General features: G+C 41.4%; 1 long non-coding RNA gene across 2 annotated transcripts in view; it reads left to right on the top strand.

Moving 5' to 3' along the window:
* Positions 1-14,923, top strand: part of LOC139165748 (uncharacterized) — a 61,508-nt gene that overhangs the window by 1,937 nt on the left and 44,648 nt on the right. The window contains exon 3 of one of the 2 annotated variants that reach the window (XR_011558792.1): positions 1,450-1,637. This is a non-coding gene — a long non-coding RNA (uncharacterized lncRNA). Of the gene's footprint in view, positions 1-1,449; positions 2,198-14,923 lie in introns of those variants that run through there. The other variant, XR_011558791.1, reaches the window with a different exon arrangement.

Genomic DNA, 14,923 nt, shown 5'->3' with positions numbered 1-14,923 from the left:
ATGCATGTGACCCCCCACATGCACCTATGCAACTGACCTCTGCATGCCCCCCATGCAAATGTGAATGTCACCGTTATATGTGCTCAACTCTTACATGGGCACCTTGCCCCCGTATGACCCCTCCCCATGCATGCATGACAGACACCAGAAAACTAGTTGGATAAGCAAAGTAAATACCCTGCCCCTCCTTTTTATTTTATTTATTTATTTGATTTTTATGCCACCCTTCTCCTTAGACTCAGGGCGGCTTACAACATGTTAGCAATAGCATTTTTTAACAGAGCCTGCATATTCCCCCACAATCTGGGTCCTCATTTTACCCACCTCGGAAGGATGGAAGGCTGAGTCAACCTTGAGCCAGTGATGAGATTTGAACCGCTGACCTACAGATCTACAGTCAGCTTCCGCGGCCTTCAGTACAGCACTCTACCTGCTGTGCCACTTCAGCTCAGTTTATAAAGTGTAGAACATTATTTTTTTAGTTTTGCAAAGGATTTTTGCGTAGGAAACACACCCAAGAAACATTTTCCTATTTGTACAAGAATCTTTGGATGGTTACAGGTTGCAGGTTGCGTAAACATTGGAGAAGAAAATAAGTGGCAGTAAAGGCATTTTTATTTGGAGAAAAACTACAGGGCAAAATTACCATTAGAAGAAGTGCTGTTTTTTTCACAGCCTCTGTTCATATTACATGGGGGACAAGCTTATATCAATTGCAGAAGGACATTACTATGTCCAGGTACTGCAAGATAGAAAAAAAATATGATATCTCTGCTTAAGGTCATGACTGCTATTGACCAACATAATATTAATAAATGTAGAAACCTGAGATCAATTCACAACTCTAGTAAATCATGCAAAGAACTTAGGCAAAGATGAAAAATATTTTATTGGAAAATAGGTATGAAAAATAAAAGCTTCAACAGCATATCTCATAAACCAGAAGCCGTGCTTCAGTTTCTGTAGAGGACTGACTCTTCTTTGTTAGAAGAAAAAGAACCTGTGAATGGTTAAAGGAAAGCGGCTTATCGCACTAGAAAGACAGGGCTATGAGTACATCTAAAGAGGGAACACTCAAAATGGAAATCTGAGACTGCTTTCAAAAAGATTTTGTTTGGATGATGGACAACATACCCCTGTGGAGTTGAAGATAAGACAATCAAATCTAAGTAGACATAATTCACACACAATGAGCCAATGTAATTAAAGATATGAATGGCATTTTGAAGGGGATCAGAACTCTTGAAAAAATAGAACAGCAAAGAACAATCTTAATTGTTTACTTTGGGAAAACACCCACTGTCTCAGACTGAAGGGTAGTGGAGAAAAGAAAATAATGGATACATTTGTAATGGATACATTTCAGACGTTCAAGAAATTCATAACTGAGATAGAATCTGGAGAATGAATTGAAACTGACACTTCTGGCTATTTCTCTTCATTTTTTAGGCTCTCCATGTTACAGTATCAAATGAACAGACTGTTTGCCAGTACACAGAGGAGAATATCCTTAGATCCAATTTGAAGAATTATCAGAAAACTAGGACTTGATTCCACTCAAGTGTTTGTTGTTGCTGTGGTATCACACCATCATTTTGCCTTAAATTTACTCTTCAAAGTTTGTCAACATGGTTTTGGTGAGTGTTCTAATCCATACCAATCTTTTTTATGTGCAGTTGGCCTCAAGAAAAACACTTACCTGTTTAAATCTAAGCATGGTGATGAAAAGGAATTGTGATATTGTTGCTTATGCTTAGCTGTATGAAACTGCAACTTCAAGAGGAAAAAAGCAACCTGGCGCTTCATTTTCATTTGTCTTTTTCTGCTGAAAACTTGAATAAGATGTGGGACCATCATGATGGTTTGAGATGTGAGAAAGAGGATTTTGTGAAGTAAATTCTCCTCCCTGTTTTACCCTATTCGCAACTTTCATTATCCACCACACTGGGGTGTTGAAAATCAAAAATACAGCTCAGTCTAGTTCACCTTATTCTGGATGACCAATTTATCCCCTCTTGTAAAAGACAAATGACTGCTAATCTGGTTTACCATGATGTGTGTAGGATAGGACTGAAGCCAGGCAATGAGTATTTGACTAATTCTCCTAAAATAATGTGGCAAAATTTTCACATCAACCTTACATCATTTTGAATGATACTTCTTATGTCATTCTCAAATGCACCTATAACATCCCCCTCTGTCTCTCTGTGTGTCTCTTACACAGAGAGAGAGAGGGGGGGGAGAGATATGAGTTAGATGAAATTTGATGTCTTACTTTTGAAATGTTTTTCCCAACTTCTCCTCATGTTCACAGCTGAAGCCAAGGAAAATGGGAAAAGTTCTGGGAGGATATTTTTATTCTTTCAGAATTATGAAAGAACAATCTCAGTCCATTTTCCTGTTGACTGGAGCCTTGCTCATTTCATTTTACAAAATAAAGGAAATATGTTTGATCTTCCTAGCTAAAGGTTCATCATCTGGCTAAATACAACCAACTAATAGTATGTTTAATAACTTTATTCAAAGCTAAACTCTTGACTATTTTCTAGTTCTTCCCAGCCTAGAAATTGCTTTTTTGTAGCCTTTTGCAGCGAACTTGCAGAAGGCTGGGCACATGTGCAAAGGGCCAGTGACAAGAATATGTGAAATCCACTGCTGATCTAAGTCTATACTTATAGATTCCTTGACATCTTTGAGACCATTCAATCTGTCAGTGTTATTCTTGTAGTTCCAACATGGATTTACAGTACTAAATTTTGCTTAGAAATGGGCTAAGTATCCACTGATACTAGAGATCAATGTCATGTTTTTCAAGATAAAATTATTTTTCCTTCTTCCCCGTCCTGCCTCCCACTACATCTGACTCCATTGCTTCTCAAATACTACTTTAAGTCAATTTGATTTTTTTTTTAAATGCAAGATTCACTCTTTGGAGAAACTTTGCACATTAGGCTTTGATAATGCAATAAATATTTTCTAAAAGTCTATTTGAAACATTGATTTTCAAATTGGCCTAAATCTGCCTCTCAGCTTTCTATACCTATATCCCATTACTCCTGATATTCTGCTGGGCTTTCATTTAGTTCATATTATTTTATTCTGCCATCCTATTGCCAAATATTCTCCAATATCAACCTAACCAATATCAACATATGCATCCACATGGGAACAGTTTATATAACCTTGGACCCTATGTGTTTCCATTGCTTTTTATATAGCAGGGGTGTCAAACTTGATTTCATTGAGGGCTGCATCAGTGTTTGATCTTGGAAGGCCAGGAAGTGGGCATGGCCATGATGGGTGTGGCCATGGTGGGCATGGCCAGCTCAACATTACTCATGTCGTGGGTCACTGCAATGGCCAACTGCTAAGGCAGATCTTCCCTCAGACCCTCCCTCACTCTCATTATAATCTCCTTTCTTTCTTTCTTTCTTTCTTTCTTTCTTTCTTTCTTTCTTTCTTTCTTTCTTTCTTTCTTTCCTTTCCTTCTCTTTTCCTTCTCCTTCTTCCATCCCTTCTTTCCTTATTTTTCCTTTCTTGACCACTTCCCATCTTTCCTTATTTTTCTTTGTCTTTTGTCTTTCCCTCTGTCCTTTGTTTGTTTGTTTGTTTGTACAACAATACAACAACAGTACAATGATACAACAATATTTATATACATTATACTAGTAAAAGAGAATCATTAGGACTGGGGACGGAAAGCATTCTGGTGCACTTATGCATGGCCCTCTTGGGAATTGGGAGAGGTTAACAGTGGATAGTATAAGGGTAAAGTTTTGGGCATTAGGTAATGATACTATAGTATCTGGTAGTGAATTCCATGCATCAACTACTTGGTTACCAAAGTCGTATTTCCTGCAGTCAAGTTTAGGGTGGTTTACTTTAAGTTTCTATCTGTTGTGTGCTGATGTGTTGCTGTGGTTGCAGCTGAAGTAGTCATTGACAGGAAGGACGTTGTAGCAGATGAGCTTAATTTTAGTTTGTTTTTTTAGCTCTCTGGCAGTAAAAATGGAGCTTGGGGTGAGGGTGCATGCAGCCCACTCTGGGCCCTGTTTTCAGCTGTGATGGCCTCTTGCAGCCCTCTGCTAGTGAAAATGGAGATGTCACAAACAAAAATGGGCCTCGGAAGTTCAATTTTCATTGGAAGAGGCACTGTGGGCCAATCCTTTGCGGTTTCAAAAGTGGCTCCTTGGGTCATGCCTAAGCACCCCATGGGCCAGATCTGGCCTGTGGGCCTTGAGTTTGACATCTCTGCTCTACAGAAAGCAGAGCATGAAAAGGTTTTCTTGCAGTGCATATCACTTTTGTTTTTTCTGCTGCTGGGATATTACTCAGATATTTATATGAACTGAAGAAGTTTTTTGTATGAGAAGTGAAAGGTTTTTGAAGGAGAAAAATCAAGAAAACCCAGTTGCCTTTTGAGAGAGAAAGGAAAAAAAACACCTTTGAGACAGCCATGACCTGGATGGTTGAGATTCTCCATAGACAATATGGACTTGCCCAGCTCTGCATCTCTATAGTATATAAGCACTATCCAGCGACTGTTCAAAGTTATAATACAAAATGAGCAGACATGGCCAGACTCTGAAGTTATGCCCATCAGACTGTCCATGATTACCCCATCCCCATTTGTATCCTTCACTTGATGATAAATAAAGTTAATGGGAAATCTAGCAAAAGTCACAAGTTCCAGGCATGTGGCATTGTGTTTAATCACCATGAGTTATTCACCTAACCCCCACAACTGGAACTGATATAAGTTGGTGCAGTCATGTGATTTTTTTTTCACTTTAAGACTGCATTGCTTAGTGGTAGGATACCTAATCTTATTTACAATCATTAGCTGAGGACTATCAATATTACCTCATAATATATTTGTATTTTGGAATAGTTACCACAATGATTAATGTAACTTATTTCTAGAAATTTCAGAAGATACACAGGTATTTACTCTAACTTTCTGACATTTTTCAACTGCTTTAATGAACAGGAAATGTCTTGATAAATTGTCTAATATAATTATAATGGTTCCATAAATTTTCCAACTCATTCCTTATCCTTACATCATTTTAGTCTTCATATTTAAAATCTGACTATTTGTAAAAGTCAAGATGATGAGGTATGGCATTTACTTTTTAAATAAATTAAAATCGTTTGTGTGTAATTTGGAAAATAAAATGTTCTTATTAAAATTGCTTACAGAAAAATAATTGGACACTGCTGTGAAATTTGATATGCATATAAATAAAAAGAATTTCCCCAATCCGTATTTGTTACAAACGAATAAAATGAGATGATTGATGCTTCTAATACAACTTAATAAAATTAAGGTACATGCAATCTTATTTTGCATGAATGTAAGTCATATATGCTATAGGTCCTAGAAGGAGCAGGAGCTGGAGGAGGAAGAGGAGGAGGCGGAGAAGAAAGAAGAGGAAGAAGAAGAAGAAGAAGAAGAAGAAGAAGAAGAAGAAGAAGAAGAAGAAGAAGACACATTCAAGCTGGAAAGTAGACAGTGATGGCACCTGCTCTCAGCACCCAGTAGAGACCTTGAACGTGTATTGATAATAAGCCTCACATTTCCGCCTTCCATCTCTTGATTGCCAGCTTCAAGTACTTTACTTCTATGAAGGAGAACAAAAAGATTCCTCCTTTTCAACAGGCAATGTCTAATTATGTAAAGGAAAAAAAGTGATTAACTGATTATGATGAATAAATTAATCTCCAAGGATTTGTACAAATTCAAACATTTCTAATTAGTATGATTTTCATGGGGCATCTCAAAACATCCTCTGTTCCTATTAGCAATGATTAACAGAACAATAAGTAATTTTTGGCAGCTCTTGCAAAATTATTAGTATCAACATGGGAGATTGAAATTAAGGATTCATGGAAAAAAAAAACCCGCTACTGATTGATGATGAAATACAGATACATAAGTTCTCATTGATGAAGGCACCCATGTCTAATGGCCTTCATCAACATGTTTTCTCATAGGAAACAACAGTTATATAATTTGGGCAAAATTAGAATCTATTGGTTACTCCAAATCAACTTTCCCTCCACTATCTAGGAAAGAGTACAAAATGTTTTACTCTATGATTCCATTATTCTTCGAAGTAGGAGACATTTGAGGAAAACCTATTGTCATTGTTCAGTTGCTAAATCATGTCCAACCCTTTGTGACATCATGGACCATAGTAGGACAAGTCCCTCTGTCCTCCACTGTCTCCCAGAATTTGTCCAAATTCATGTTCATTGAAAATGCCACTAGCTAACCATCTCATCCTCTGCCATTTCCTTCTCCTTTTGCCTTCAATCTTTCCCAACTTCAGCGTCTTTTCCAATGAGTCCTCTTTTCTCATTTGGTGGCCAAAGTACTTGAGCTTAAGCTTCTGTCCTTCCAAGCCCATTAGAAAACATCAGTTATAAATCATATTTCTTTGGTTGTAAAGGAAATGCCCCACCTGCCAATATGCTTCCAGTATAAGACACACCTTTTTCGTCCCTAAAACAGGTTGATAAATTGGGTGCATCGGAGAGGGTGGCATAGAAATCCAATAAATAGATAGATAGATAGATAGATAGATAGATAGATAGATAGATAGATAGATAATACATGCATGCATGCATGCATACATACATACCCTTGGATTATCCACAGTTGACCTATCTAGATTCCTAAGAGGTCAGTAAGGGGCGAGTACAAGTGCACTAGAGTGCCTTCCATCCTATTGCTCTCCTATATCTCCTATACCTTTCTTCTATTCCTATATATCTTCTTCTATTCTTTCATTGATATGTTCTATTCCTATAACTTCTATTCTTTCTTAGATATATTTTACTATGAATATATCCTCTATAACCTTCATCGTGTATTTTACTATGTGTATACCCACTAAAACCCTCATTGTGTATTGGACAAAATCAACAAATAAAATAAATAAATAAATACTTTGAATGTAGCTTTTTCCCCCAGCCCTAACTAGCTGCTAACAATCTTCCCAGCTCTTACTTTGCAGGCTCTTTCATTGTTACTCTCTGTAAAGAATGTTTTTCAAAGCCTTTCCAGGTTTTTTTAAATTGCTCTAACTTGCTCCGAATAAGTTCCTTTCCAGCCCTAACCAGGTGCTAACGATGTTCCCAGCTTTTACCAGCTTGCAAGCTCTTTCATTGTTACTCTCTGTGAAGAAGAATGTTTTCCAGGCCCTAAGTCTTTGCAGGTTTTTTCCATTGCTCTTCTTGCTCCAAATGTTTATTTCCAGGTGCTAATGATGTTCCCAGCTCTTACTGGCATGTAAGCTCTTTCATTGTTACCCTCTCCAAATAAAGTTTTTTTAAAGCCCTAACCAGGGGATATTATAATGTGCTGAAGCTGACCAGACTAAGAACAGTAGCCAGATAAATACCTGGCAAGCAGATTCTTTTCCCTATTTTCCTCCCCTAAAACTAAGCTGTGACTTATATTCTGGTGCAGCTTATACTCCGAAAATATGGTATATAGAAATTCTCAGCACTATTAGACACATCTGAAGTATGTTGTGTTCTTCTAATGGATATTGAAGTAGACCCAGAGACAGGGTTTGAGCAATCGGTACTTTTATTCAGCTCAGAGAATAAGTGACAGCTCAGCAAGGTAAAGTGACAATTCAGCGAGTACCGACTGGCTCTGCAGGGAGAAGCCGCTTCTTTTATACTTTTGCGGTTCCCGCCAAAGCGAGAGCCGGCCGCGTCTGAGCCAATCAGGAGCGACTTCCTGCTTGGGCTCAGACAGCGCTGGGAAAGAGGAACAAACTATTTACAGCGTTACAAGGTAGCCATTTCAGGATACAACACCCCTCCCCTCATAGTTGGACCCATCCATCAAGAAAGCCACGTGACGAAGTCGTCCAATCGGTGAGGCCTTCGAGACTCTCGCGCTGACCTGCGCAGTCCATTTTCTCCTTCGCCACTGACTGTGGAGGATGGCCCGCCGCTGCTCTCCCGGTGCGGCGGACTAGGCCTGGCGGGCCCAACGAAGGCCTCGGAGGACGAGGATGGCTCGGCGTCGCTGGATGGTTCCCCCGGGCCCGATAAGTCTCTCTGCGTGTTTTTTAGTTCGGGCAATGTATAAAAGTCTGTTGAAGGGGGAGAGTCCGAGTCAGCGGGTTGTTGTAATTGGTTTTCAGTTCGTTTCCGAATGTGGTCTATGTGTCGTTTCCACAAACGACCATCCTCCAGTTTAACAATATAAGTTTTGGGTGCATTTTGCTTAACAATAATTCCCTTCATCCAGTTTACATTTCCATCAAAACATTTTACATATACATTTTGACCCAAATACATTTCTCTTTCTGGTTTTATGCACATTTGGTTATTATTCAAACAGAACCTTGGGTTTAACCTGTCTAGTGGTGACCTCAACTTTCTCCCCATCAATAACTCTGCAGGGCTTACATGTGTGTGCGAGTTAGGGGTAATGTGCTGGGTTAATAAGAATTGGTCCAAGTTCTGTTGCACATCTCCAGGGCCTGACCTGTGCAATGCCTCTTTTGCCACCCTTACGTAACGTTCTGCCAACCCGTTAGCCCAGGGCGAGTAAGGCGAGATGAGGGCATGTCTGACCCCCAGGCCATCTAGGAATAATTCGAATTGCCTGGCTGTTAGTTGTGGTCCATTGTCAGATACCAATAGATCAGGGCAACCATGGGATGCAAACAGTCTGCTCAATACCTTGATAGTGGCACTTGTGGTTATGTTGTTCATTGCTATTATTTCCAACCATTTGGAGAAAGCATCAACCACTATTAGGAAATACTGAGACCCCACTGGGCCAGCAAAATCAATGTGGATCCTAGACCAAGGGCCAGCAGGCTGTTCCCACTCAGCCGGAGTTGTTTTGGGGGGATTGGGCCTAGACTCTTGGCACGGGTCACACTTTGAAACCCAACTTTCAATATCAGCATCAAGCCCTGGCCACCATAAATGCCCCCTTGCTAGGCTCTTCATCCTGACAATCCCAGGATGGCCCACGTGTAACATTCTGAGTACCTTTTCCCTTAGGCGTTTGGGGATGATCACTCTATCCCCCCACAGCAAACAACCTTTTACATATGACAATTCAAGCCTTTTGTTCTTAAAATCACACAATTCAGGTTTAACAATATCATTTTGCCATCCCTTTAGAACACAGTTCACTACTTGTTTCAGGATTTGGTCTTGCTGCGTGTGTGCAGCTACCTCTTTTGCTGTGGTTAGTGGGTTTTCCTCGAGTTCTATCATTAGCACGTCTGTGGTTGGAACAGGGTCTTCTACCAAGTCTGCTATGGGGCATCTGCTGAGGCCGTCTGCATGATTGATTTCCTTCCCCCCCTTGTGGGTGAGCTCATACTGATACCCAGAGAGGAAAAGGGCCCATCTGATTAGTCTTGGAGACATAAAAGGTGGAGTGGGCTTGTTGGGGGCTAGCAGGCCTAGTAGGGGTTTGTGGTCAGTGACTAGCTCAAAGTTTCTTCCAAAAATGTAATTGTGAAACTTCTTTACCCCTGCCACTAATGCCAGAGCCTCCTTGTCTAACTGGCTATAATTTCTCTCCGTGCTGGTCATGGTTCTTGAAAAAAATGCTATTGGGGCCTCTGTCTGATTAGGTAGAACGTGAGCTAGGACTCCTCCTATGCCGTACGGCGAAGCGTCGCACGTGAGCCTAATGGGTAGTGAGGCACTATATTGGACTACTACACTTTTAGAAGTTAGTAAATTTTTTATTTGAGCAAAGGCTTCACGTTCAATTTTCCCCCATGTCCAGCGGGCTTCCTTCTGGAGTAAACGATGGAGAGGCTCTGCTACTGTTGCCTTCTGCTTTAAAAAAACGGAATAAAAATTAAGGAGGCCCAAAAATGCTTGCAACTCACTCTTATCTCGTGGCTCTGGGGCTTCTCTAATTGCTCTCAGCTTCTCAGTTGTGGGGTGGATACCTTCCTTATCTATTTTATATCCTAGGAATTCAATACTGTTAGTTCCCCAGACACATTTATCAGGCTTGATTCGTAACCCTTTGTCCTGTAGCCTCTTAAGTACTTCCCTTATTCTTTTGTTCACTTGTTCCTGGTTTTCCCCTGCAATTAAGATGTCATCAAAATATGGGATGGCCCCATCTACCCCTGACAATAGGCGTTCCATGATGCTCTGGAATATCCCTGGGGCTATGCTCACCCCAAACTGTAACCTCGTGCATTTGAAAGCCCCCCTGTGCGTTACAATTGTTTGAGCGTTTGCTGTTTGTTCATCGACCGGAAGTTGCTGGTAAGCCTGCGCCAGGTCGATCTTTGCGAACCTTTTCCCTTCCCCCAGGGAGTGTAAGAGTTGTTGCACAACCGGAATGGGGTAGGGGTGGTGTTGGAGTGCCTTATTCAGGGTTGATTTGTAATCAGCGCAAACTCTTAAGGAGCCATCTGGCTTCAGGGGTGTCACTATGGGAGTTTCCCATGGCCCCTGTTCCACAGGGACCAAGATACCTTGACTAATGAGTTTGTCCAGCTGTAAGTCTAGCTTGGGGAGAAGCGGGAGGGGAACCCTGCGAGGTTTCAGTCTAACTGGTGGGACCTTGGGGTCAATAGAGAAAGATATGGGGGTTCCCTTATACGATCCTAAGGTGGGGCTGAACACTTCAGGGAACTCTTTCACAAAGTTAGGCATAATATCACAGTTTACATTACACACACCCGAAATTTCAATCCCCAACGGTTCCATCCATGCTAGCCCTAGCAGGGAGTGTTTGGCCCCCGTCACAATAAGCATGGGAAGGGTACATTTGACATTCTTAAATACAATAGGTACATTTGCAGTTCCCAGGACCGAGATTACCCCCCCTTGGAAGTCTCTGATCACCAAAGAGGTTTGAATTAGGTCAGCCTCAGACACATTAGGCATATATAGCTTAAATTTTTCCCAGGGCATGATGGTATATCTCGAACCCGTATCTAGCTCCATTGAGCAAGGCTGGTTATTTAGCAACAACGAGATAACAATTTTAGCCCCCTTTTTGGTTGCCGTGTTATTCACGGAATATTGAGAGTTACCTCTATTGTAGTCTCGGTTAGCGGTGGGGTAATTCCTTTGACCCGAGTTGCGGAACGGTCTCCTTTCTCGCGATTGGGGGGGGTGGTTTTGGGGTCGCTGGTATTGTTGTGTGGCAAAAGTTTCTTCTGGTGCCGTTGCCCTGCATGCGATGGCGATGTGGCCTCTCCGGTTGCAACGGCGGCAAATGGTGTCGCGGAACGGGCATCGATGGCGCTGGTGATTTCCCCGGCAGCCCGCGCAGGGGGCTGGATGAGTAGCTCTAGGGTGTCTCGGTTGGTCTTGCAGGAGGAGGCAGTCGTCCCCGTTGCTAGTTAGCTGGCCGCGGACGTCTGTTCCCATGGCGCTGGGAGACTCGGCGTCGATTTTGGCAATGGTTTCTCGCCTTCCGTGCTCTTTTAATTCTCTTGCCGCTGCGTCGGCTGCTTCCGCGGTTTGCGCTAATTTGATTACGGTTTGTAGAGTCGGCTCATCTTCGGTGAGGAGTTTACTTCTCACTGTGTGGTTCTTCATGCCGAAAATCAAGGCGTCGGTGAGGCGAGCTTCCGGATCTTGAAACTTGCATTGAGCGAGTACCGTTCGAAGCCGCGTTGTGAATTGGCTTATCGACTCGGTTTCTCTCTGAGCCATCATGTGAAATTGATGCCGGTAAACCACGGCTGGTCTGGTTGGTTTGAAATGGCTCGCTAGTTTCTGTTGAAGGACGTCCCACGCTGTGGCTCTTGCTTGTTCTGGTTCGGTGAGAGTTTGGGCAAGTCTACGGATCTCTGCGCCGCAGTAGTTTAGAAAAATAGCCCGTCTGCGATCGGCTCCGGCGTCCTGCATTCCCGCCGCCTCGAGGAATATCTCGAAGGTGGCCATGTATTCGTCCCAAGTCATTTTCTCGGCATCGAAAAGTTCTGGAGCCTGGCCGATCTGGATTTTGTCCATGTTGCACGCGAAGTTCTTCCGTTCGTTCGTCGCCAGTGAAGTAGACCCAGAGACAGGGTTTGAGCAATCGGTACTTTTATTCAGCTCAGAGAATAAGTGACAGCTCAGCAAGGTAAAGTGACAATTCAGCGAGTACCGACTGGCTCTGCAGGGAGAAGCCGCTTCTTTTATACTTTTGCGGTTCCCGCCAAAGCGAGAGCCGGCCGCGTCTGAGCCAATCAGGAGCGACTTCCTGCTTGGGCTCAGACAGCGCTGGGAAAGAGGAACAAACTATTTACAGCGTTACAAGGTAGCCATTTCAGGATACAACAGATATTAGTTACAGTATGCATACCCTTCAAACCATTGGTGCCCTGATGATGGAATGCTTTCCCCTTGGATACAAAGCTGGCATCAATATTAGTTTTGTGTCAATTTAATTCTTGTATTTGTAACTTGATCTACACTCAACTGATGATTAAAAAAATGAATTGGGCTAGATTATTTAAAGAAAACAAAATGAATATGTTGATACTGTTTATTTTTTTTCTAACTGTTGGTTTCTGGTTGTATCTTTTTATTATGAGACAAACCTATCAACTCAACAGATAAGAATCAAGAGCACATGAAATGTTAATACTGCTTTATAATGCCTTGATAAGGCCATACTTGAAAGACTGAATCCAGTTTTGGTTGCCACAATGTATAAAATATGTTGGAACTCTAAAAATAGTGCAGAGAAGAGCAAAAAAGATAATTAGGGGACTGGATGCTAAAACATGTTAAAATAGTTGTTGGAAATTAGTATGCCTAGTTTAATTTAAAGAAGGACATGGGGTGAAATGATAGCAGTATTCCATTATCCCAGAGGCTGTCACAAAGAAGAGGGGGTCAAGTTGTTATTCTATTCTATTCTATTCTATTCTATTCTATTCTATTCTAAAGAGTTCTAACTATCTACATTATGAGCCTTGTTTAAAAAATGAATTGTTTCACCCTTCAAAACATAGGAGTCATCTGTGAATTGACTCAGTGAAGGTCGTTTTACTCTCCTATACTTCTATCATACTGGAATATGCAAAGTTATTGGTGGGGAATAAAACCTCAATATCTTCAATGTCGAGCAAGAAGTTGTCTTGTCAGGTCTGTTCTGGACAAAATGGAATGGATGAATTGCACTTTCAGCTGAGGTTGACTGAAAATAGACATTTTAATGGATGTTGAACTCTACAGACCCCCAAGACTTTATCATTTTTAAGCTTTTAAACATCACCCTATAATTCAGCACTATCAGCCACCACCTCTTTCATTTTATCATCCACAGGTGAATACATTTGTTGAAAACATGATTTTCGGGTGTTTTATGCAAGTTGGAACTGTCAGAAAACACAAAAGGAGAGAGGAATATATGACAGTTGCTCAAGGAAAGGGCATTTGTAATAGTGATTCATACCATGCGACTAAGTAACAAAGAAGGCGTATCTAAAGGGCAAATATGAAGTCACTAGGAAAATGTTTTGAATTTATGACCATGCATTTAAATGATGTTTTCCAGGCCCGCATTCTTATATTTATCTGAATAGCATGGTGAACTTAATAGTATGGTTGTTTATTCCCGAAACCTTGAAAAATAAGGAGGATTGCAAACCAAATGGATTTGGCAACTCTGCTTAGTGATTCTCCTTGTTAGCAATGTAGTAGCTCCTCTGAAATGAATCAGACTTGGTATGTCACTAGACAAGATAAGGAGTATGGTGCTTATTGTGATAAGGTAATGAAAGCCCACCTTAAATAAGGCTCCATAATTTTAATTACTGAATCATCACTTGAGAGGTCCTCGTGCTTTCTGAGCTTAATTGCTTTCTTGCAGACATTTCATTACTCAAAATAGGTAATATCATCAGTGCTAGTAAAGAATGGAGTTTGCTCTCTATTTATATTTGAATGTATTGCTCTGTCAGTGTTGATGGAAGTGGTCTTGAAGGTTTTTTGGTAGCTGTTTACTGTTCCCTTGTTTGGCAATTCATTGAGTATTGTTTGTTTGTTTGTTTGTTTATTTATTTATTTATTTATTTATTTATCTATTTATCGATTGATTGATTGATTGATTGATTGATTGATTTGTATGCTGCCCCTCTCCGTGGACTAGGGACGGCTAACAACAATGATAAAAACAGCATGTAACAATCCAATACTAAAACAACTAAAAAACCCTTATTTATAAAACCAAACATACATACAAACATGCCATGCATAAATTGTAGAGGCCTAGGGGGAAAGAATATATCAGTTCCCCCACGCCTGATGGCAGAGGTGGGTTTTAAGGAGCTTATGAAAGGCGAGGAGGGTGGGGGCAATTCTAATCTCTGGGGGAGTTGGTTCCAGAGGGCCAGGGCTGCCACAGAGAAGGCTCTTCCCCTGGGTCCCGCCGAACTACATTGTTTAGTCGACGGGACCCGGAGAAGGCCAACTCTGTGGGACCTAACTGGTCGCTGGGATTCGTGCGGCAGAAGATGGTCCCGGAGATAATCTGGGCAGTGCCATGAAGGGCTTTATAGGTCATAACCAACACTTTGAATCATGACTGGAAACTTATCGGCAACCAATGCAGACTGCGGAGTGTTGCTGTGACATGGGCATATTTGGGGAAGCCCATGATTGCTCTTGCAGATGCATTCTGCACGATCTGAAGTTTCTGAACACTTTTCAAAGATAGCCCCATGTAGAGAGCATTACAGTAGTCGAGCCTCAAGGGGATGAGGGCATGAGTGACTGTGAGCAGTGATTCCCGGTCTAGATAGGGGCGCAACTGGTACACCAGGCGAACTTGGGCAATTAGACTGTTGGACTGATGTTAATCTTAGAGTTTATATATGCTCATCTTAGTGCTGATTGCTGTTGGGGAGGTGTTTGTATTAGCTATAAATCTGAATTCCCAGGGATTTCTCCCCCCAATTGA

This window comes from Erythrolamprus reginae, chromosome 3, assembly GCF_031021105.1.
Source record: "Erythrolamprus reginae isolate rEryReg1 chromosome 3, rEryReg1.hap1, whole genome shotgun sequence".
In the NCBI taxonomy this organism is placed as follows: Eukaryota; Metazoa; Chordata; class Lepidosauria; order Squamata; family Dipsadidae; genus Erythrolamprus; species Erythrolamprus reginae.
This window is presented reverse-complemented; position numbering and strand designations above follow the sequence as displayed.